Source organism: Pristis pectinata, chromosome 6 (assembly GCF_009764475.1).
Source record: "Pristis pectinata isolate sPriPec2 chromosome 6, sPriPec2.1.pri, whole genome shotgun sequence".
Taxonomy (NCBI): domain Eukaryota; kingdom Metazoa; phylum Chordata; class Chondrichthyes; order Rhinopristiformes; family Pristidae; genus Pristis; species Pristis pectinata.
Window position 1 is genome coordinate 29,274,463 of NC_067410.1, and position 23,955 is coordinate 29,298,417.

General features: G+C 39.8%; 1 protein-coding gene and 1 long non-coding RNA gene across 2 annotated transcripts in view; one reads left to right on the forward strand and one right to left on the reverse strand.

The window, feature by feature from the left end:
• synpra (synaptoporin a) overlaps nt 1-23,955 on the forward strand; it is a 257,466-nt gene that overhangs the window by 54,432 nt on the left and 179,079 nt on the right. The gene's annotated exons all lie outside the window — the stretch shown is intronic.
• LOC127571982 (uncharacterized) lies at nt 9,892-21,684 on the reverse strand. The gene is made up of 3 exons (XR_007956542.1): nt 21,620-21,684; nt 18,700-18,791; nt 9,892-9,993 (listed from the first exon to the last, which is right to left on the reverse strand). It is a non-coding gene; the product is annotated as an uncharacterized LOC127571982 (long non-coding RNA).

Consider the following 23,955-nt stretch of genomic DNA (forward strand, 5'->3'; position numbering starts at 1 on the left):
TGATCTTACTGATGTGTGCAAAGTTTTACAAGCTTGACGGAATAGATGTATGGATAATACCTCACTTGGCTTCGGTGTCTAGAACCAGGGGTCACATTCTCCAAGTAAGTGGTCACCCATTCAGGACTGAGATGAGAAGTAATTTCTTTATCCAGAGTGTAATAGATTTTTGGAATTCTCCACCTAAGAGGGCTGTGGAAGCTCAGTCATGCAGTACATTCAAGATGGGGATCAACAGGTTTTGGGTATTAAGAATATTAAGGAGTTAGTGCCAGAAAATGGCACTGAGATAGAAGATCAGCCATTGTATTTTTACTTTCTATTGAAAAGAGATAAATGTTTATTTACAAGACAGCATCCTGAAAACTTCTTACATGTTGAAACTTGCTGCTAATTGTATACCCATGACAATGCTACATTGCTGAGAAGCAGGCTCAGGATATGCCTCGCTCATTTGACACAATACGTATACCTAGATACAGAGAGTACTCCATCTTCCATGCTTAAAGATCCACTACACTGCTGACTGGCGCATCATTTTTTAAAGTTAGATATTGAGGCTTATGTTTAGTGCAGGAAAGTGGTGCTGAAGTAAAAGGTCACCATGATCTTATTGAATGGCGGAGCAGGCAGGGGGAGTGTGGGGCATGGCAAATGGCCTACTTCTGCTTCTATTTCTTATGCTATGTCTGGGTACCTGCAGCCAAGATTTAGGAATTTATAGGCAAGAAGTTGTGATGAGGAGCTTAATGAGCTGGTAAGAGGCTCTGGAGGTCTGGAAAGAGCACTTTCTGAGTTAGTTCCATACCATCAGTTTTAGGCCTGGCAGTCCAAGGGTGTCATGGTTAAATGATAATTCTTTTTATAAAAACCTGGACATGGATGTTAACTAAGTTGCTCAACTATAGGGAGGTTATTGTCAGATCCAATCATTTTCTCACTGAGATACATTGAGAATAAAGAGCAGTGAGAGTGATTTACTTTGCTTTTGCTATCTATGTTGTAAACTGAGCAGAGAGTCGAATCTTCCTGCACTTTCTGAGTTAGTTCCATACCATCAGTTTTATTTGCAAAAGCAGAAAATGCTGGAAGCATTTAGCAGGTCAGGCAGTATCAGTGGAAGGAGAAGTAGTTAACATTTCAGGACCTTTCACTTCAGATTCCAACATCTGCAGTTTTTAAATTTTCTATATCATCTTTTGCTAGCCTTTTTGTGACACTGTTGGAGTGTATCAATAATGGAAATTGTTGAACATTTAACTTAACTCCTTTTGCACTATCAACTGATTAACAATATTATTTCAGGTTAAAAAATAATAGTAAGCACTGCACAGTTTTCAATTCATTGACAAGATTTCCTTTGGAGACTTGAGATACTACACCGTGATTAAAATTCGATTGAAATTATGGATCTGAATACTAATTATAATGCAACTATAATTGTAATAAAACCATTTTGTTAGTGAAAACTGAACAACTCAAAATTACAGCACAACGTTGTATAAATCCTTCTCTAATCTGCAAAAAAAAGTCACTTTATGAAGCTTGCATTTGTGATTTATACTTATTCCCGTCAGGAAGCTGGCTCTATTTATTTATTTATTCATTCATTCATTCATTCATTCATTTATTTATTACAAGTTGTACATTCCTAATGTTTATCTACAGCAGCCAAATGTCCCTGCATAACAGTAATTGTCTCGGGAGGTGGGGGTAAGGGGTTGCAGGGTGTGGAGCCTGTGTGGAATAATGCGCTTTGGTTATGGGAGCTAGATGGGAATATTTAAGCATGTCAGTGTGTTATCCTGTTTGGATATGTTGACAACTTCAGTTTTTACATTCGGCCTTCTGTCCATGATTGGGACACCAAATAGAGATTGTAACTAAATATATTTTACAGGCCTTGATGATTTGCTTTCTCCTTTTCTCCTCCATTTTGAAAGCCTACTATGGGTTCTATTTACATTTTAGAATGCATTCAAGACTGGGTGTCTTTTATACATTATTTGAAAGTTGTGTTTGTTTACTGCTGGAGTCTGAACACTTTGTGGGATGCCTTTTAAATTATTCTTAATGAGCAATAGTTAGAAAGATTAAGCTTTTTACTTTTATAAATATTGTTTTATATGGAGCATGTTAACCCAATTGGATGAGCTGTAGGATCTCCCGGTGGCCATTCACTTTAATTCCACATCTCACTTCCACACTGACATATCGATAGATTGTCTCCTCTACTGCCACATTGAGGCCAGATGTAGGTTGGAGGAACAACACCTCATATTCCTCCTCGGTAGTCTCCAGTCTGATGGCCTCAAGATCGATTTCTTTAACTTCCAGTAACCCCTCCCCTCTTCTCCCCCACTTTTTCCTCCCCCGCCTTGTCTTCCCTCATTCCTGTGGCCCTCCCGCTCCCCTTTCTCTTTCTCCTTCCTCACCCTCATGACCTGTCCATCCCTTCCCCATGCCCATCTATACACCACCTCCTTCCCCTTATTCCATGGTCCACTGCCCACTCCGACTGGATTCCTCCTTCTTCAGCCCTTTGCCTCTTCTGCCTATCACCTCTCAGCTTCTTACATTTCTCCCTTCCCCCACCATCCTCCCTTCCCCCTCTCACCTTGACTCACCTATCACCTGCCTGCGTGTGCTCCTCACCACCACCCCCCCCCGCCGACCAACCTTCCTATTCTGGCTTCTGCCCTCTTCCCTGCCAGAACTGATGAAGTGTCTTGACCCAAAACGTCGACTGGTTATTTCTCTCCATAGATGCTGCCTGACCTGCTGAGTTCCTCCAGCACTTTTTGTGTGTGTTGCTCCAGATTCCAGCATCTGCAGAATCTTGTGTCTCCAAGTTGCCCAAAGGGTCCTGGATTTAAATGTTGACAGGGTACATTCAGTTGTTCAACAATTTCAAGGAACTTAGAATGAGCTTCATGCCTGAGGAAATGAGAGCAAGAAATGCTTGCTGTCCGGTTGCATTATTTTACCTCAGAACCTCTTGACTTTTAGCAAATGAGATGAAGATAAGCATTGCCTCGTCTACCTTCCGGAGGAGGTGGCATGCATCTTTCTTCTTTATTACATGAAGCACAGGCTGACTGCTCTCTTTTCAAAGCTGAGGAGATAATTAAGCAATTCAAGGATTATAGTTTCTCTAATCATAGCCTCTGAACAGTTAATGGGAATAATTCCAGATATCAGTGGTTCAGAAAGCATAAACCCATTCTTTTGACCACTTTTCAGTTATGATTTTGGAAACTGCAAGCCAAATATCCCAAAGGCTGCCTCCTTGTAAGTACAAGGATATACACAACACTGGATGGATTTGCTGCCACTGCTCCACATGGGTGCAAATACATGGCTGCAAAATGTATTTCTGGCTATCACTTTTGTGGAATTGCTGAGTCTCTTACAAGAAAGAACGATAGATACATTTATGCTTTTTATATTTAGAAAAAGGGTCAATTTCTGTATGGAAGTCTAGGCTATGACATAAACTCGATAGACCATAGTTTTAACATTTATTGAAGTGGCACACCAGGTCTCAGCATAAAGGCTGTCAATAATCTATGTGGCTCTTTAGCAGTTCAGCATGTGCAAAATCCTTTTCTGGGGTCTCTCTCCTGAGTGTATGTTCCTTTCCATACTGCTGGCTTTGTTTGGCAAACATTTTTTGATCTTAGGCCACATGGAATTAATAACTCAGCCCAATCTTAAACTTCAAGTTAGACTTGTTTATTTTCACTCAGAGCTGCTGCAAGATTAAAATCAAAGACCTTGGTTGAAGAAGTCATTGTATTTTTGGCACAGAGTATTTATTTATTTTCTAGCAACTGATCAAATTTGACAGTGGACTGCCTGTGAGAAGGTAGAACTATATATTACGTTGTGCATCTTCAGAAATCCCAGCAATTCAGAGTCAAAATAGATTACCTTGGAGTGTTGTTAAAGCTACATGTAGGCAATAAGTCAACCAATTGATGTACAGCAAGGCCACACTAATGGCAAGGAAATAAATAACCAGGTAAACACTTGGACAATTTGCTAAATCTTTTTGAATAAACAGCTGCTTCTCTTGCTTACATTGAATCTATTTACAGAGGCCAGTAGCATTACTATTTAGAGATATGAGGATCATTTAATGATGTGTGTTTACATATATGATGCATGTTTACATATGTGATAGGTTGTTGGCAATGAACTTCAATGTAATAATTTATTTCTATAGCTTTAATGAAACCCTACACAATGACAATGAAACAAAAGTAGTTTCTGAACTCACTAAAACTTAGTGTTAATGATTACTTAAAAAAAAATTGGTATAAGGGAGAACTTGTCACAACTTTCACAAGCTCAGTACGTCCCAAAGCACTTTATAGCCAGTAAAGTACTTGCAAAGTATGCTCATAGTTTTTACACACAAGGATCCCACAACAGCAATGTTGATAGTGAATTGATCATCTATTTTGTTGTGATGTTAATTGAAGAATAAATATTGGCCAGAAAATTGAGGCATACTCATTTGGAAATAGTGGCATAGGTTCTCTTATATCTTTCTGAAAGGGCCTTAGTTTAACATCTCAAGCAAAAGAGCACACCTGTGACACTGCAGCATTCCACATTATTGCACTGCAGCATTGACTCAGACTTTGTGTATGTCTGTGGAGTGGGATTTGAACCCATAATCTGATGAATTGGAAGTTACCATGCTACCACTGAGCTGCAGCTGAATGTAAGGAGGAGTGCTACACTTAGATTTAACATCAAAAATAATTCATGACTAAAAATACTAACACTGCCAAGCTTCTCCGTTTTTATTTTAGTTGCAATATTCTAAATTGATACTGTTCAGAAACCAAGAAAAACAAAGTAAAATGAAGTGAAATTCAGGATTAATGGAATTGCCACTTGATAATGTTGATTCTGTGATCCTGGTTATCTTGAAACAGGAATAGTCCTTTTGGACTTAAAATAATTTTGAAGAAAATTACATCAGCAATTCAGGTTGTAATTCCATAATTGTTTTATGTGCAAGTCTGTTTTTGAATTATTTTGGTTCCATTGACTATTATAGCCTACAGCTTCAGTTTCATTTTGGCAGGGGATAACTCTGCTGAGATATTTCATTAACAAGTTGTTTTTATGTATTTGACGCCAATCATTGATTATAGTACCAAATCCAGAAAAAAATCTGTAATGATGCATTATTTAATGTACTTTATATTATAATTTGATGAACCATTATGGTCTTGAGATTTCTTTTGTTGTAATTGTGATAATCATTCTGGAATGGAGCCAAATGCTGGAGTACGTGGAAACTATTTCAATCATATACAGGCAGAAGGCCACCAGGAGAACACTTTTGATATCTCACTGACATATTGAACCTGTAAAGTCTTTAATCCTAGCATCAGAAAAGTTCAGCCTCTAGCATCTTTGTAAAAGCATTACTGTTTTTAAAAAACAGAGAAACACTGGTTCTCTTCAGGAAACCAAGCCTCAGTCTGGATGATAACTGATGAGTCCCCACATTTGCCACCGAAGAAACAGATGTCTTTTTCTCACTATCTTATTAGCAGTTTGATATTGTTATAGAAATATCTGAGGAATCATTAAGTTTTTATATGTCAGTTTTGGCTAAAGACATTTCAACAAAGATCTCTTTGTAAAAATCAATCACACATAAATATTTGAATTAGTATTTTAAAACTTGCACAGATATATCTTTTCATCATGAAATTTACACCTTCAAGATAGACACCACAGAAAAGCTGAGTCTCATTGTAACAGTGGGGACACAAGAGACTGCAGATGTTGGAACCTGGAGCAACAAACAATCTGCTGGAGGAACTCAGCAGGTCAAGCAGCATCAGTGGGAGGAAAGGAATTTTTTTTAAACAAAATAAACTTTATTCATAATAAAAGACAAGCTATATACAATTGTAAAACAGTGCAAACCTTTACATTCTTGTACAGATCATTCATTAGTGTTACCTTTTTATATAAAGAAAACAGCACCGATGCCGCACGTGTGGCTCCCTGGAAGCTACCCGGTCCCGTATTTACAATATTTAGGGGCTTTCTCGCCTGACCCCGCCCTTCCCTGTCCAGTGGCAGAAGAACCCTAAACTGTAGTCCTTCCCCACCGAGCCCTCGCGCTGGCTGCACCCAGCTTCAGTGCGTCCCTCAGCACGTACTCCTGCAGCCTGGGATGTGCCAGTCGGCAGCATTCCCCTACGGACATCTCGCAGTGCTGGGAGACCAACAAGTTTTGGGCAGACCAAAGGGCGTCTTTCACCGAGTTGATGACCTTCCAGCAGCGGTTGATGTCCGTCTCTGTGTGTGTCCCTGGGAACAGCCCGTAGATCAGAGAATCCTCTGTTACACAGCTGCTGGGGATGAAATGTGACAAGGACCCTTGCATCTTTTGCCACACCCTCCTCGCAAACCTACAGCCTGCAAAGAGGTGGGCGACCGTCTTGTCCCCAGCGCAGTCCTCCCGGGGGCAGCGCGCGCTGGGAGTGAGGTTCCAACCATACAGGAAGGATCTGACGAGGAGGGTGTGGTCAAAGATGCAGGGGTCCTTGTCACGGTTCATCCCCAGCAGCTGCGTAACAGAGGATTCTCTGATCTACAGGCTGTTCCCGGGGACACACACAGAGACGGACATCAACCGCTGCTGGAAGGCCATCAACTCGGTGAAAGACGCACTTTGGTCTGCCCGAAACTTGTTGGTCTTCCAGCACCGCGAGATGTCCGTAGGGGAATGCTGCCGACTGGCACATTCCAGGCTGCAGGAGTACGTGCTGAGGGACGCACTGAAGCTGGGTGCAGCCAATGCAAAGGCTCAGTGGGGAAAGACTACGATTTAGGGTTCTTCTGCCACTGGACAGGGAAGGGCGGGGTCAGGCGAGAAATCCCCTAAATATTGTAAATATGGGATCGGGTAGCTTCCAGGGAGCCACACGTGCGGCATCGGTGCTGTTTTCTTTATATAAGGTAACACTAATGAATGATCTGTACAAGAATGTAAAGGTTTGCACTGTTTTACAATTGTATATAGCTTGTCTTTTATTATGAATAAAGTTTATTTTGTTTAAAAAAAAGGTTCTCCCAGGATGAAATGGTCTGGACCATCTGGCAGAATGCCTCATCGCCAGAACTCACCAACAAGCACCAAGACCTCGCTTGGCTGGTGGTGAGAGGGGCCCACCCAGTCAGATCCTTCCTGTATGGTTGGAACCTCACTCCCAGCACGCGCTGCCCCCGGGAGGACTGCACTGGGGACGAGACCGTAGCCCACCTCTTTGCGGGCTGTAGGTTTGCGAGGTGGGTGGGAAGGAATTGTCGATGTTTCAGGTCCAAACCCTGTATCAGGACTGAGAGTGGAGAGGCAAGGTGGCCAGTATAAAGAGGAGAAGGGGAGTGGTGAGAAAGGCGACTGGTGGAGTGAGGAGGGGTGTAAGATGACAGGCAGGTAGTGCCAGTTAGAGGTGAACAGAGGTGGAGTTGGAAGACTGGCAGGTGAATGATAGATGGAGGCAGACAGAGAGAGAGAAGAAAAAGGGGGAAAACACAGCAAGGCAGGGGGAGGGGAGTGTGAAGATAAGAGACAGCTGCTGGAGGGAGATAAGCAGGAACACAAAGTGCCACCACTGCTGGATTCTGCTCAGTAAAGGAGGTGAGAATGGAAACCATTAGAGGAGAGGTGAATGACAATTGGAACCAGATTGCAACGGGAGTGCTAACGAATGTATAAGTGGGGTGGTCCAGCAATCACTTCGGAATCCTTTCTCGCCACTCCCCTTCTCCTCTTTATACTGGCCATCTTGCCTCTCCACTCTCAGTCCAACCCGAAATGTCGACAATTCCTTTCCTCCCACCGATGTTGCTTGACCTGCTGAGTTCCTCCAGCAGATTGTTTGTTGCTCATTGTAACAGCAGCTGTCAGGGTCTGAGATTTTGCTTCCCTCTATGGTTCATAAAAAAGAACTGATTGTAAACTTTAACATTTGACTGATGTAAAATTAAGCTTCAGTAAGCTGTGCTAATCCTTTTTACATTATAAGTAGAATCCATGAAATCCACGAAAAGCCAACAACTACATAAGCAGCATTAAAATCTAAACAATGGATGATTTAAGAATGTGTTTATTATTCAGCTCATTTAAGAAAGCAGCAAGTATATGAGAGAAGTTCTGCTGTATCTTATATTTCTATAATATTCTCATAGTTTTTGAAAACATTGAAATACATCAGTTTTTTTAGGAATGGATGGGGCAATATAAATGTAAAATGTAAGCATAGATTTAACGTTGGGGTTAGAATGGGTGTTATCACATGATTAAGAAATCCTTTTCCTAAAATGTTAAATTTCCAAAACTCACATTTGGAAAATGTGCTCATCTTTATTGTGTACTTTAAGCAGAATTAATGTAGAGTTCAAACTGGGGATACATAGAAAATCTCTCATTTTCATATACCGTGTAAACATAATTACACTTGTGTAAGCATAATTACTGTGTAAGCTTTCTTTGAACTAGCAAACCTTGATGTTCCATCCATTCGAATGAATGAACAGAATATCAGTAGGTGTGGGAACAGATTCCTTGAATAACACTCACTGAAGTCACAGTTGCCCCCAAGGAGTGCCTGAATGATGAACTGAAAAAATGTGGCTAGAAAATTGCCTGCATTCTTTCAGACCAAGTGGGATTGCAATAATAGTTTCTCAGTCCCCTGTCCTACATTTTCTCCTAATATGTTGAACATTTTTGTCCCCATGAATTGGAAAGTATTATGGTGATTTTGAATAACCTTGATGAAGAATTAATTTCTTTTAGATGTTTAAAAGTACCCAGTAATAACAATATGATGGATAACGTGAAATCAAATCTCTTGAATTATTCAGCAAAATGACAATCCAGTCTAAACTGCATTTTATTTACAGTATGGAGCCAGGGGTGGGTTGACCACCTGAGTTCAGGTTTGTTTTGTAGAGGATTAAGAAAGGTTGATGGTGGGAACTCTACATGACTCTGCTCACACTGGATTTAACCTAAGGCAACAATTTGGAAGTCCTCATGGAAGACATAGATACCCAATTTAAATATGTTAAATCAATTAATAATGGTGAGCTTAATTGCAGATTTTGAATTCAACTCTTGGAGGGTAGGTTTTCCAAGATCCTGGAATTTGCCGTCATTATACTGTGACTCATGTGGAGTGGCATTGGACAAGGCTGTGGAACTGACAAGTTAGTCTGGCAATAAAATATGGCAGCTTCTTCCCTCTCCTGTGAAAAACTTTTGCAGAACCTCTGTTGGCTCTTAGCAAATTTTGGAGAAAATTTTGAGAGGATTTGGTATGAACTTTGTCAATTCCATTGTTTATTTTCAACCTCAACCCTAATTTGCTCACTTGCTTACTGCTATTAATAGGTCTCTATGAATTCTTCATAAAGAATGATGCCCATGTAGCAGTACAGTGGGATCTCAAGGAAGAATAGGTTGGATAACAACAAGAGGCTCAGGAATGGCAGCTGCACATGACAGGGGACTGTGCATTGCACAGAGGGTAAATAGACAGCATTTCAGTTCAGAAACCCAGATGCCAACCTCTCTATGCTTTGTCCCCTTCCACCAATAGTCCCATAAAATTCTTGTTCGATCCGTATTGCCACATTGCCATTCAACAAACATAATGCTGCAAACCCAAAAATAATGTCAGAAATTTATTTTAATGTGTAAATTTATTGGAAAATCAAAACCCATTGTGTAAAATATAATACCTTTTGAACCATAACAAATTTTTCTTCTTTCCAGTACTCCTACTTGATGCAACCTCTGCAGAGGCAGATGTACAGGCTACTCATAATTAAACACTAATACCTGAGAATCCCTTGGCTGATATCCTTCTGTGTTTATACCTCGAGGACCTCTTCATTGCCTGATGAAGCTGCTCCGGTGCAGGGGAAGATTAGGTCTTTGGAATACTGATGGGAGTAAGGAGAAGTGGCAGTGAACAGTAGATGAGAAAATGGAGCCCTCACTTCCATGTCCCCTGTCACCCTCTCATAACCCTCCCAAAGTCCCCTGTAAGCACTGAGCTACAAATACTCTTGCAGTGAAGTAGGTGATTGGTCAGCCAAGGCTAATATGACTAATTCTGTCAAAGTGACCTTTGTGAAGCTCTCAGTGAATGCCTTCATGAATTCATTGATTGCTGCTTTTCATGTTTTATATAGGTGATCACATTTTCCACAAATAAAGACACCATGGTGAGGGTGTTTGTGACACCACACCTCTTGTGTTTAAAACTGACTCATCAGTCTCTTTGCTGGAATGCCTGCCAGCATCTCGCACTCTCTTTGCTGTTCCAGAAAAAATCTGTGGTCTGCAGCCCCTCAGGTCGAGCTAGCAATAGCCTGCAGTCCAGTGTCCTTGGACATGGACTTGGCACTGCAGCTTCTGTCTCCACCATCTGCTCTTACTCACTTACGATACATGAGACACAAGGTGAAAATACAACTTTGTGTCTTAACGCCCTCACCAAGGTATGAGATCTGAGCTGGTCAGTGGATGGCATGAACAACTTATCAGTGTGTGACCTCTTCTGAGGAGATGTCCCCATTATTCTTCTAAGCATCTTGGAGCACAAGTGAAGGCTCAGTCAGAGAAGTTATCAATTAGAATTTTCAATGTAAAAATTCGTAAGTTTTTTTTATTCTTCATCATTTTTTGCTAGCTGCTGATACTTGGTCCAGATGAGCATTGAATGTAATGCGTCTGGATGAGACAGAATTATCCTACCAGGCAGCTATGAAAACCCCCATCTCCCTATCTCAGATGGGCAAGATTCAGTTGTACAGGTTACATCCAGGGCTGCTGCCTCTGCTGATATTAGCTGGCTGCCTGTTGCAAAGCCTGGAAGGTCAATTCCAGTCCTTTGTCACTCCCAAGTGTTAGGTATTCTTTCCCTCCATAAAAAGGAAAGAAAAAGATGAACAAGTGACAAAGATGGCATGTGTTCAATTTATGAATGGGTGGAGACAACAAGGGAAAGGCATGACATTATTTAAAGAGTTTAAATGCCAGCAGCAGACAGATAGATAACTGAGGAAATCTGTAGGTAAACTATGCATTCATTGGGATCTAGGTGGATGTGCTACTTTTCTCTCTTCTCCACAACTGTTGAGGTATTATGCTGCTTATAGCTTTGAATCTGAGAATGAGTGATCACATCCCTGATGTTGGTTTCCGCTCTGTTTCCAGACAAACATTCAGGGTGTCTGTTGCATGTCTCTGTCTCATCACTAGGGTATACAATCTCCCCACATACCCCTGCAGCCCCCAATGTAACACCCAGCAAGGTATTAGTGAATGTGGGAGCATGACTGGCAGATCTTCGCTCCTTCTCCAGGAGCCATCAAATGTATTATTTGTAATATGCCATTAAATATTGAACTGATATTGAATTGCATGACATCTTTGCCCTCTTTCTGCCTAATTCATTGGGAACCCCAGTCCTGATCTGTTGATGGTGTTGCAGCCATCCAATAAGTGTTGTTGATGATAAAATCAGGTCTCCCATAAATTTGTACCTACATACCCTCACTACCTAATTTCTAGCACATCAAAGTTAAAACGTATATACTCCATATTCTAATGATGCAGATTCTCAAATAAACAAGGCAAAGGAATGACATAAGTGTTATACATCTCACTTTGCATACAGTGAAAATTTTAATTGGTGAGAAGAAACCCTATATAATATTCCTCCATTAGAATATGACTAATAGGTGCTTTACTATTAATAATGGGAACCTTGCCTCGTGTAACTAGACTAATGTTGGAGTTTTTTAATTGTCCTTAAGCCTTTCATCAACATATTTTAGATATGTAGTTTGCATTAAGTTGTTTCTTCCTGTTTTGAAATCAAAACAAATGCATGCATTCAAACAACTCTTGTTATTTCCAATAATACAACATCCTCTCAATCAAAAATATTCAGTGCTTAATTCATCTTTAGATATTATCATGATTATGGTGTAGATAAAATCCTTGACACGGTTGCTGATATGATATGAGCTTATCCACTGGCTTGTACACATCCTCTACAACTTCAATATCTCCTTAGGTATGCATTAATGTACTCCTACTGAGGAATGTAACAAATTCCTGGGCATTTGATACGTATGTATTGATCCCAAATGAGATTGACGTTCAAAAACTTTGAACATTGAAAGTATATAATTTCAAAGAAACTTGAAATAAACTGGTGGAAATCCTCAGCAGGTCAGGCAGCATCCGTGGATAGAGGAGCAAAGTTAATGTTAAAGGGTGAATCTTGCATCAGAACAAGGAAAAGTTTGAAATCAAACGAGTTTTAAATTGTAGAGGAGGAGGAGGTTGGAAAGAACAATGGGAATGTTGTACCAACTGAGTGAAAACAGCAGAGGCAGTCATGGCTGGGTTGGAGCATTGACCAGCGTGTCTTCAGATAAAGAAAATCAAGCCTTAGAAATTTGCTTATTGTGTAATTTGTTGATTTCTGATTACGTTCTCTTCTTTCCATTCTTCTCTGCTAATTTGCTTGACAGCAGAGACCAACCCCTTGATTGTAATTGTGTTGAAATTCTTGTAAGAAATTTAAATATAAATTGAAAAACTATTCCCATTAAATCTGACTGAGTGTAGCTCAGATTTATTTTTACTAGCTGACTCAGATTGTGTTTATATATAGATCATGCATCGTAGGTTCAATGATTTTCCGATTTGAGTTGAAGATTGTCTGCAGGGTTCCTCCGCCATGGCTTCCACACTGACGAAAGCACATTTGGTGTGTGTGAAAAGCTGTTGCCTGTGTCTGTGCGTTGGTGAAAATTTAACCCTTAAACTCCCGGGACACAGAGCGCATCTTTAGTTAGTGGTTGAAATCCATTGAAATCCACTATTATCTTCTAGTGTAAGAAGCTGCTGCTGCTGCAAAACGGCATTCTGCCAAATTAAGGGATTCATTTGTTTTCTGGATAAATCTAAGTATTGCTGCTGAAGAACAAAGAGAAAATGAGATCTAACTCAGTTGGAAAATCTTAGAGATTAGGGAAACAGAAGGGGACTGTGCTAAGTGAAAAACTCTTTTTAGGAGCTGGTACAGATTTATTAAGTGAACCATTTATTATTGCTCTGAAAAATTCCATTTTTTTGCTACTGAGACTTTTTACGTGAAACCCTGGTAATATTCTGGAAAATCAGGAATGGGCTGTGGTGGACATTTGTTGGGATTTATGCTTGGCCCAGTTCTGACCTTACTTTACTACCTAGTCCCTTAAAATGTGTCCGCCAATGCATGTTGCATTTTAATAAGTACTACTATTTGTTTCCTTTCATTCACTTCACATGAACGTTGAAAACAAGGTGCACATGTGAATGAAATACAAAAAAAACTATACATGCTGAAAATCTGAACTAAAAACAGAAAATTCTGAAAACACTCAGTAGGTCATGCAACATCTGTGGAAAGAGAAACAGAATTAATGCTTCAGATCCAAGACCCTTCATCTGATGCATGTTGCCTGACCTCTTGTACAGTGGGTGTTTCCAGCATTTTCTGTTTTAATAACAAAGTCCACTGCTGGGCCTTTGTCTCCAGCAAAACACAATAGGTGAAGGAAATCTTATAGAAAGCATTATAAATAATTATGGAATTATGATAGCTCAGCAGAAACTAGTGAATTTGGGGATGGAAATACAGCCTACACCAAGTAGGTGCCAACTTGAGAAGCAGAAGTCTTGCAGCATTTCCATGAGAAATTATAAGCTCATTTCAGAATTTTTATGATCCTACATTTCCAAACTAATTAATGTGGTATATTTTATGAATGTTCATTACTGAAGTGGATCCTCACCTGAACACTTTGACCATTACATTATGGTACTTCTTTTTGCCTCTGTTTGGGTGTATGTTTCTTCATGTTGACTTTGTGAGGTATGTGTTAGTATTTTTCTATTTTGTGTTATCGTGAAGCATCAAACAGCATCATGACAGGTAACAGTTTACTCCTTCTCAAGAATGTGCCCCTTGCTGGATATGTGTGGATATACCATCTATCCTTGTATATGTATTCAACTAAGGTATCCAACTTTAGAAACTAAAATAAATTGTGCATAGACTTCCACTGTGGAGTTGCTGACAAGACCAAGGATTAAACACAATGATAGCTTGCAATTATATTGCCCTGGAGTTTTCATATAGAAAATCATCCCAAGGTTCTTCTCAAATATATAATCAGAGTGACAGGCATCAAAGATGTAGTTATCATAAGGAACCAAAAGCTTGATTAGAGAGGTGGATTTTAAGAATGGTCAAAGGAGTTTAAGGAGTGAATTCCATACAATGATGGCCTCTGTGTCTTGAGACACATTTCCCAGTGACGGAGGAAATCTTTTGATTGTGCAAGTAGGCAAGGAGCAGAGAAAATAGGTAAGGTTCACGATGTTGGAAAATAGGATATGATGTTTGTTCAAACCAGAACAGGAAGCTTGCAAACTTTGTGTTGCATGCTCATTATCATGTCTGTAGTGTCCAGCAGACACAAATTGTGCTACAAAGTTGATGAGGATCTGAGCAAGGACACCATTTTAGGAGAGATTGGTGCCAGTTTAAGATAGCCACTGGAAGAACACCAGGACAGGGAAAGGCATGCAGAATAAAGGCACGAAGGCAGACTCTAAGGATCAGTAGTTGATTTTTTAATATGTTTTTTGCTATGTTTTAATGTATTAGGTTTGCATGGTTTGGAATGTTATTTTGTGGTGTCACTTAGTTTAGCATTGTGCACTTCTGCATTTGACACCATTGTCAACATGAACACAAAGGGGACGTCAAGTAGTGTCAGCTTCTCTTCTTGTTTTTCTTCTTCCTGCTCTTTCCCCTCTAGTATCACCACCTCCTATTCCATAGCTGCTTGCATTAAGCTAGTGTTGAGGGCTGAGTCCTCATTATAGTTAGATTGTGTTGCATGCAGCATCTACAACAAATCTCCAAACCCAATACACCAAGTACCTTGGGTCCCTTCAGACCAATGCAGACAGCAGAATTGGTCAATGGTCTGCTCTATTACATTTTCATGTAGTAGAGCAGCAATCGTTATCTGCAGGCTGCCCTTGATTGCCATATTTCAAAGGATAGCACTTGTCACCTTTTTTTAAAGTTGAGGCTAAAATATTGATGTTATAGTGGACTGTCTCAATATGACTGAATTCAGTAAGGTGACACAACAATTGAACATTTGAGGGTGTGGTACATCTCTAACTTGATATTTGGTAACCTACTCGGACAAGTGTGAGGTGTTGCATTTTGGTAAGTTAAACCAGGGCAGGACTTGCACAGTAACTGGCAGTGCCCTGGACAGTGTTGTAGAATAGAGAGACTGAGGGTAAAGGTACATAGTTTCCTGAAAGTGGCAACACAGGTAGACAGCATGGTGAAGAAGACATTTGGTGCGCTTGCCTTCGTCAGTCAGGGCATTAAGTACAGTCGTTGGAACGTCATGTTGTAACTATACAAATCAATGATGAGACCACACTTAGAGTATTATGTTCAATTCTGGTCACCCGCATTTAGGAAGGACGTCATTAAACTGGAAAGGGTGCAGAAAAGATTCACAAGAATGTTACCAGCACAGGAGGCCTTGAGTTATAAAGAGAGGCCAGATAGGCTGGGACTTTTTCCCCTGGAGTATAGGAGGCTTTGGGATGACCTTATAATAAAATCATGAAAGGTGTAGGTAAGGTGGGTGGTCACAGGCTTTTTCCCAGAGTAGTGGTCTAAAACTAGAGGGGACCTAAGGGAAAACTTTTTCATACAGAGGCTGGTGGGTATATGGAATGAGCTTCTAGAGGAAGTTGTACAGGTACATGGATAGAAAAGGTTTAGAAGGATTCGGGCCAAATGCAGGCAAATGGGACTAGCTTGGATAGACATCTTGGTTGGCATGGACAGGTTGGGCCGAAGGGCCTGTTTCTGTGCTGTATGACTCTCAGTGACGTGGGTGCAATCAGTGGCACACTGAATAACTGAGAAGCGTATAATCCTGGAGAAGCCATTTGCTGATTTTGCCTGCTACAGATTTGCAATTTGCAAGGGAAAATGAACTGTAACAATTGGGATATGTTGCAGATATCTCCTGATCCAACAAAGAAGAAACCTGATGTGTAAAATTTGATAGTAACTGCTACCTTCACGGGCATATGTCTGTGAGATTTCCCTGGTAAATCACAAGTGCTTTACACATTGTTTCTTCATGAGATGAATACAGGACAATTATTTCCATAAGTCAAAGTGGAAATGGTTTATAGTCAATCCATCACTCGCCACCTCCTGCCTCTTCTAGCAGCTTGTTTGTATGTACCCTCTGTTCATCCTCCCTGTTCTGTGGTATTTTAGGGGTAATGGCTACTAATGGACCCATGTTTATTTGCAGTTGGTTGTTGTAGAAGCTTTTAAGTTAACACTTCTCAGCACCTGGCTTGACAATCCTACAAATGTTCTAAATTCTCAAGAATTCTAGTAGAACTAAACTAATTTAGTTGAAACAAAAGTCAATAAAAATGAAGCACTAATTAACTTGCAGGTATTTGCTCCTTTATTTAGCTCTAGCCCAAGGTGCTTTGCATTCCTGAATGGGTGTTAAACTCTGTGAAATTAGCACATGGTGGTAGTGGCTTAATTGGGGTCAATTGGCAACCAGTATCATATTAATGTTTTACAAGTATTGACAACATAGTCTATCCATTCTGCAGACATCAGGCAGGCATTAGCTGGGACAGCTATAAGGGAATGATTTGCCACTCCTTGTGTACATGTGCTAAACAGACAAATTTTGCAGATAAATTAGTATAAATTAGATGGTACCCAATTTTGTTGTGCTAAATGGTTGCCATATTTTGCCCTAAAGCCAAACTGGAAGTCACTAAGAAATTGCAAAATTGGGACATCTGTAGAATCCTAGAGAATGGAGAGATTCCTGCAGCCCACTATTCAGCATTCGTTTACACTAATCCCGTTTTATTCTCCCATCAACTCGCCACCCCCCCCCCCCCCAGACTCTACCACTTACTTACACACTAGGGACAATTTACACTGATCAATTAACCAACCAACCCAAACATCTTTGGGATGTGAAAGAAACCCCCACGTTAACAGGGAGAACATGCAATCTCCATATAAACAGCTCCAGAGGCCAGAATTGAACCCAGGTCACTGGAACTGTGAGGCAGCAGCTCTATTAGCTGCACCATTGTGCTTTAAGAAATTATTACTGGGCTTTAATGCTTCAAAAGACATTAAGGCCTGACCTGTGCTTTTCGTAGGTACTGCTTCTTGTTAGGCAGACAGCAGCAATGGCATTTCCATGCTGATTCATAGGAAATGGAAGATCATTCAGTGGCTGTCTCTGGCATGAAGCAATGGGGCTTGGATCAAAGGATCAGTGAACAACAGCCCAGATCTGTCCTGAAGGCTGCTGGGATGGTTTTCAACACACAGAAATCATATGCCAGGGAATACTTTAAATTTTGCTACTTTCAGTGTGATATACTCTTGTTGAACTGAATTAATGACAATTGTAAATCATGACACCTTGATTCAATTTCTATCATTAAGCAAATATTGGGCGCCACACATATTGATGGTGTCTTCATATGAGGGAAATTTGACAGGGAAATTACATTAGAATTAAAGTGAATTATGACAGGAAGTTTCTGGTCCAGGTTCCAGATGGGCACAACAAGCATAGCATTGTTTTTTATGTACAATTTTTAGGCTAAAGGGTTTGGAGTATTGTGGGTCACAGAGATAGGATGAGGCCAGGCTGTAAAAATCCAAGTTTGCACTTTATTAATGGATCTCTGTACAATCTTTAAATAATTTAAGGATTTTTGCTTTAATTTGTCTTCTAACGTCTCTCATTGAATTCAACCAATCAAAATCGTTTAAATTAAAAAATCCTGTTATTAAAAGTTTTCTAGAGATTGCAGATAATGCTAATATTAGGTGTTCAAGGATTTTGTGTCAGCATTGATTAGCATATTCATTTTAGTGTAATCCATATGTTGCAGAAAATCTCAAAGAAACTGGCTAATTGCTAGCAAATTTGAGAAATGAGATAATTAGTAAAAGTACTCACAAGATTAATGAGACATCTCTGTTTTAGCTTTCAAGGTCAATTGAAACCAAGAAATATTCTAACCACCCCTTCAAATGATAAGCAATCATTAAAGCAAGTAAGTGTCAAAGCCACCTCTCTTCTCAGACTTTCTACCTCCCTGCTCTACTACCCTCAGGAGGTAGGCTGCAGAAATGCTTCGCCGAAGGGAGCCATCTTCATGCAGCAACACTTCCATATTTTCATCCTGTGCAGACAATGACCCACTGAATCCATTTCTTGTCTCCAGAATTACTTTACCATCTATTTGAGTTCTGTATCCCAACCAGTCCTTTAATAGCTAGAAATCTTTTTTTTGCCTCCCAGGCAAATTACCAAATTGATCAAACTCTTGTCATTCTTATAACAATTTTTCATGCACTACCTTTTGACGACACTTAAGCTGGAATATGGAAGACTGGAAAATATGAAACCTTTGACCTGTTGGAATGTACAATGTTTTGATGCCTTGAAATTAATTCATCTTCTTACCTCTTTAAGCTGTGCTATATGTATCGCAATAGTAGATTTTAGGGGTTCATTTATCTTTCCCTCTGATGTAACATCTTTTAATTGAAATATACCTGTGGTAAGAATTAATCTAAATAACCAAATTGTTCAAGGGAAGAACATAAATCATTTTTTAAAATCATGAAAAGTAAATTAAGATATCTTTATTAGTCACATGTACATTGAAACACACAGTGAAATGCAATTCTTTGCCTATAGAAATTATACTTGCTATTTACAGTTGTGATTTTTAACTTCTTAGTGATAAACTATAAGATCAAAATAACTTTGGTAAAAGTAACTGCTTCTCAGATTGTAATCTTCACCAGTCTGTTACATTGAACCAGACTGATATGCATTGCATATCGAGGGTAAAATGCTAGCATTACAATGGTACACATTTATTATTATAGCACTTCATTGATAAAAGGAGCACATTCATTTCTGATTCTGAGGATTCTACACTCAGTTTCACTGCAGAGATTTGAGCACCGGGATCTTGATAGACACGCCAGTGTAGCACTGGCAGAGGTAGCATTCGAAGTGATGTCAAACTGAGAGTCTGAGGTCCACTGGCATTAATAACTCCAGGTGACCTTGTCAATACATATTCCTCAACAAGCATATAAAGAAAGATTATTTGTTCATGATCACATTGCTGCTTGTGTGGGTTCTTGCTGGGCATGTTGGCTGCCATGTTTTCTTCTTTCCATCAGTGACTGCACTACAAAAGTACTTTATTGCATTTTTAGGAATTTTTGAAAGGGCATGAAATATATAAATGCAAATGTTTTTATCTTTTTCTGTTCTAATACATGTATAACCTGCTACAACTGCAGTCTGGTGAACTACACTGATTGCTGAATGTGGCTGCTTTATTATGGCCTGCTTTCTCTTAGTTCATTTATAAAACAATTATTTTAGCCAACTACCACCAAAGGCTATGAATTATTGGAACCAGTGATATAATTGCATATATTTCTGTGATCTCTTCTGCATGGAGACCAAATGCAGATTGGATAATTGGTGTGCAGATCAACTACATCTAGTTTTCAAATGTGACCCTGAGCTTCTGGTCAGTTTGATTTTCCATCTCACTCCCACATTGACTTCACCACCCTTGGCAGGGTTGCCAATAGTCACTGTGTGCGATTCAGATCATTTAAGACGAAGGTTGGCTGATCTTTATACATTTAATACAAGGCAGCAATTTTCCCACAGAGTCGATAAGGCTATGAATGGTTGGATCAAATAGAAGCTGGGGAGTGGGACTGGAAATCCCTATGCCAACCCAAACACCATGAATTTAGCATCTAATGATGCAACCATGTAGTTTGTGGTAAACTCAGGAGCTCTACGCCAGGGTTACTTGCGTAGAGCAGAACCAGAGGTGGGAGAAGCTGGGTTTCTTATTGATTGGTGGTGTTATCATTTCAGTTTTTTCAGCCTGGGGTGCTTCCTTAATTGCAAACCTGCAGCCATTTAATCTCAGTTGACCTTCCAACCAAGCACAGTCTTTTGGATTTAACACAGAAGATAATTAGCATTTCTGGCATTTTTATGTCAGATATCCAGCATTCACTTTGAATTCCTCTTTTACATGTTGACCTTTTGTTTCCCATTACCATTTTCTTTCATCTTGTGACATCACCCCTTTTGTCACTTTATATCTCCTGCCTTTTGCCCATTCAGAGACCTGCCCTCTGTTCTCTCTTCCTTCCTCTTTTCATTTTAAAACTTGCTTTATTCCTATCAGTGCCCAGTTTTGATGGAAGGTAATTGATCTGAATCGTTGAACTGTTTCTCCCCCTTCAAATGTTGTTTTCTGCAGTTTCTGTTATTGATTCAGATTTCCTGCATCTATTTGGATCACTGGTGCTTTTCTGAGATTAATTAATTTTCCAGACATCCTCTGAGCTGGCTGAGGGAGTCTGAGAAATGCTGAGGTGAACTTTCAATTTTTAAATAAGGACATCTGTAGGTAATGGATGGCCTGAAGATAATTAGCATTTCTGGCAGTGTCTCCCCTCCCCTCCACTGTCCATTGAGCCAGTTACTAATGTTGGCAAGAACACAACTTCCTCCCAGGGACCCACTGTGCATCTGACCCATTCCTGTTGCGTGGACTAAATATGACTACTGAAGCATCCGTTCCCAGTTATAACCTTCCTTTTCCCTTTTCCAAAAACTCTCTGCTCTGAGCTGTGAAAGCCTGAAATAAGACCTGCCTGGCTAATACCTTGTGCAGTTTCCCTACCTCCTACATACCCTTATTAAATCATCCACTCATTGTACTTAAATAGCAAGACCACCATGAAGAGAATGACTGGCGAGTAAGTAGTCAAGAATGTGCAATCTGAGCCGTTAGTTGATGCCCTTACAGTGAGCGTCAATGAACACAATATTAAAAACCATCGGCTGAATGAATGCCGATTAGGATTTAAGGAGCACGGAAACATCTGAGAACATTTGCGTGAAATGGGAAGATTAATCCTATTCAGGGGCAAGTGAACTATTTCTATTCTTGGAGTCTGCTTCTATCCTGTGAAATAAAAACTAAAAAAAGTATAATTATGTAAGATCTGGTCTCCAGAACTGTGCTTATATATAGACATTTTCCTTCCCCATCTCCACCCAACCCTAGACCTCGGCCTCAGTGATGTTGGCCTGAGTCTGCAATATCCTGGTTTACCTTCCTATCTGTGGGAGATTCAGTGAAATTCAGCTTCAGCCATCACCATTTCACACCCACCCAAGATTCCTTTTCACTAACTGGAAAACAGCATTGAGCATAGTGTAACATATAGGAATGATCCGCCTCCATAATATTTTGCACTTTTACCAAAATTATTTTTCTCCCCTTTATTACTTCTCAAACAACTGTTTAAAAAAAGGAATGTACCTTTGGCATAATAACTCCTTTTGGAATGTTGCGGGAGAAATTGAAGACTTTATCTTGTGAACAACAGTAGTCAACCTATTGACGACCAAGCTTTCATTAGCACAGTGACAGATCAAGTTCCCAGTGTGGTAAGTTGGATAACTTCTATCATTTACGTTATCACACCCTGTGCCCCTGCTATTGCCTCCCAAAGACCACTTGCCCCTGATACTGAACTCCATACTCTGATAGCTGACATGACCTCCTTGATCCTAATTGGCTATCCAACAGCCAGCCCTTTCAGTCCCCTAACCACCCATAAGCAGCAACAGTGCCAGAGATCACATTTTCTTTCACATGCTCTGCACTCAAAAGATTAAGTGCATTTTCATTTCAGTAACACACAAGACCTTGGGTCCTTGAGGCCTTGAAGTTTGCTACAGTCATTGACACACTGGAAAACAGCCATCTAACCCAGTGCACTATTGGCACCACAACTTCCAGCCCAGTGAACTGCCAGTATTATCCAAGTATACTATCACCGTGCCCCTTCATTTTATTCCTATATGACTGTGCAGTCTTATTACCATCACTGGCCATGCACCAAAAAATCTCTACACATGTGATCAAAAGCTCTTACTCTTTCACAGTGTTACCTCAATATCAGGAGGTGTGTGCAGTTTGTGCACAGAGACCGTGGGAAAATGATTTTATTTTTAATTTTTAAAAATTAAAAAGTAATTTTTATTTTTATGCCTTTATGTCTTGCACTTTACTGCTGCCACAACACAACAAATTTCACAACATATGTCAGTGATAATAAACCTGATTCTGATTCTGATTCTGAAATGGTGTGACTGAGTGGAAGAAACAATGAGAAAATTCACCCACCATGCGCTGTCACCCAGTCTCCCTAGGTAAAACTGCAATCAACTCAGCATTGTAGCCTTCATCTCTGTTGATTATTTCTGAAGGAGAAGACATTTATTTGCATCTTCTGACTGCTTCAGGGTGCTCTATATCCAATTATGTGGATGAGCAAGACGTTCAATTCAAAGTAAAGTTCAACAGTTTGCATAAAGTAGATTGTTTATTTTCTGCAAATCCCCATTTTCAGAAACTTCCCTTAGTACATCTAACTGGTGCTCCAAAACAAGACTGATTTATGTCTTGATGATTTTAATACTAAACCAAAGTGGGCAGCGCCCTCTGGTGACTCAGAAAGGTATTGACATTATTGTGACAAAATTATTCTATGTTTGAAATTACTTTGTCTGGAGAACAGTTATGGAAATAAAGATGATGCCATTTGTGCTTATTCTATGTGTATGAATAATATTGTATGCAGTGGTGTGAATTGACACATATACCTGATGAACTAAACTGCATGTTGTTTGGCTTAAATAGCAGCCTGCCCAAAAGTGCCCAGTTACCATTTGGATAAAGTGAAATAGGTGAGGACATGCTGTTGGAAAAATTTCTTTCTGTTAAGTTGCCTCAGGCCAAATCAACAACTGCTCAACCCAACTCCTTCCCTGACTCACACCATCTAATGGAGCTTGCTCGGGATTATGAAATCCTGCTGGGTCAGGGAGGTGGCCAAGAGCCTGGCCCAAATGTTCAGGTGACCATTGCTCTACAGTTTGGATGGGATCCTAGCAGCCAGACAACTGTGATTTGCTGTTGTGCTTCTCATTGTAAATTGTTGCTTTTAATCTCAGCTTGTTAGCTCATATCATATTTATCGGTTTTAATTAGGCTTTGCTACCATTTTTAGATATACAAAAGGGAATAAAATAAAATGCACTTTCATTTCTGACAAATGTTTTCCTATTCTACTAGCATATTATCTCAGTTCAAATTATTTTCAACTGTTTTGATACAGACTAGTCTGCATTCCCTATATTACAAACAATATTACAAACATGGATAGTGGTGGAGCAATTCACGCAAGATTTCGATTCAATGTCAATGGTTTGTCAGATATACACAAAAGATATGGATCACCAGATGGCACAGAATAATTAAGCTCAGCTATCCTCAATATGTTGCAGATACTTCCTGATGAAGTTCCTGTTACCTTGCACTGGGCTGTACTTGAAATGAAATATTCACACTATTTTTTGAAATTGCAAATTATCTTTTTTCTTTAAGTGTGCCCTTGTGTTATATTCAATGTCCATTTATCACAGGAAACCTGAGCTTGTGGCACCACCAATCCACATGATTCTCATGCATAACCAAAAGCCAAGCCTTGTGCCCTTCATAATGGATTTTTAATAAATTTTGACTGATTTTGTCACTTATTACTCATGGCAGCTCAGACTATGATTCAAGGTCTATACCCTTACTGAATT